The following is a 2,096-nucleotide window of genomic DNA, read 5'->3' on the forward strand; positions in this document are numbered from 1 at the left end:
GAGATCAGTGAAGGGCAAGGCAAAAGCGGCTAGCACGAACGACAAAGGGAAACTGGCTGGCTGGCTGGCGGAACGGGAGCTATCCACATGGACTGTGTGACGTCATATATTTACGATCAGGAGAGCTGGGTCACTACCTCTACAAGCGAGAATAGTACAGAATTTTAATAATTTTATTTTAACAAACAACAATTTTACCAGCTGTGAGCGCAGTTTTTTCTAACGTCATGCCTTTCAATAGATGCGGTTTGCCGGAATATATAATAGTGTTTGACGAAAGGGTCGGCGATGTTCCTTTGGTAACCACAGGATTTCACCAATAGTTATGTTATTCAAAAATCACAAATGGTTCAAATGTCTCTGAGCACTATGGGGCTTAACTTCTGAGGTCATCAGTCCCCTATAACTTAGAACTACTTAAACCTAACTAACCTAAGGACATCACACACATCTATGCCCGAGGCAGGATTCGAACCTGCGGTCGTAGCGGTCGCGCGGTTCCAGACTGTAGCGCCTAGAACCGCTCGGCCACAACGGCCGGCTCAAAAATCACAAACGTAAACATTATCTCCGAGTGTTGCTTAAGGCTACCCCGACATATCACCTGTAGAAATGTTTCTCGAACGTCCGATATCGTTAAAAACCCACAACATATAATCGGTTTCAGGCGCATTGGACGCACTGCTGAGCTGTGACTGCAGCCTCCTATTTATACCGTCTAACATATGAGGAAGAGCTTTGCAGGAATAAATGCAAAAAAATGAATTAGTTGTCAATTAAAACATCCGGCCTGATTGGCCGTGGTCGACGTATGGAACTCTCCCCTGACGTTTCGTCTCCGACTGCCGGAAATATCTTCCGAGGCGAAGGGCTGATCATATAGGTAGTGCAGAGGGCGACACTGTCCATCACGTGGCGTCGGCTATGAGATTGTCTTTACTAATACCAACATTCTCGACTGAAAGTTGCTAATACCAACAATCTCGACTGGAAGTAATCGACCGTCACGCTTCCGGTGCAACGATGATATCTTAATTTTACCCAGTTTAATACCCTCACCTATTCAGTTAACATTGTTACTGTGTTTATCAACGTCGATGGCCTCTCTATACATTCGTACTTAATAATGCGAGGTTTTAGATACGACGTTCTTCGCTGAATTTTATTTCGTGATTACCTTCTGGGTAAACATGTTCTGCTACGGCCGATTATCCGTGTGAGCCAGGCGGCATTTCCTGTTATGTTCAACAAGACGGGTATTAAGTGTAACGTGGAAATTTTGTTGAGATGTCGAAGGAATTGAATACCAACGTGAATTTACGGTGTCTGGTTGATATGTATCTATGTCGCGATATATGATGCTCTTCGCAATATCCTACTTGTATTTACTATTTTGACGAAAGTTTGGACTATGTGGTTAAATTAAGAGTTGTTAGTGGAAAACTGCAGCTGATATTATTTACGTGCGAGTGTTGTCACTGGCTGACAGCATATTAACGATTTAATGTTATCATTTTGTTCGTTGTGATGCTTGTTTGACTTAGTTCCAAATATGACACGATTTTCGAGGGAATATTTATTAGAAATATTTCGCTGTTTCTGGGTATAATTTGAACTACGGTTATTCTCAAGCAAATATTTCACTTTATCAACGGTTGCAGACTTTGGGAAAGTAGCTAACCTATAAGAGTACTTTTAGTTTACGTTTTTGAGCAGGCTAGTGAAGCAAGGGGCACAACCCGTCGGCTTTGACCAATGATGTCAGAATTGGCTAGAGAGCATTTATTGCACAGATGAAAGAGCTGACCAGACTGTTCAGAAACAAAGGAATACGAGAGACGAAAAATATAGATGACATATACAAAGGCCAGTAGTATTTTCACGTTAAGGATATCGCGTGTTTGTATCGCATTATTTAACTGGAAAATGAAAGGGAAAAAATGGATGGAAAATATTGGTAGCATAGAATACATCACGTCACATGTATATGAGCTGTATCTCGAACCTCATCCGAACTGTATTGCGTAAGTGCAGTACGGCATACAAGTTCGGCGTACGTAGATCTCTTCGTTTCCACTAGAAGTAGTGTCCTGTTG

The sequence above is a fragment of the Schistocerca serialis genome, chromosome 10 (assembly GCF_023864345.2).
Source record: "Schistocerca serialis cubense isolate TAMUIC-IGC-003099 chromosome 10, iqSchSeri2.2, whole genome shotgun sequence".
Classification (NCBI taxonomy): domain Eukaryota; kingdom Metazoa; phylum Arthropoda; class Insecta; order Orthoptera; family Acrididae; genus Schistocerca; species Schistocerca serialis.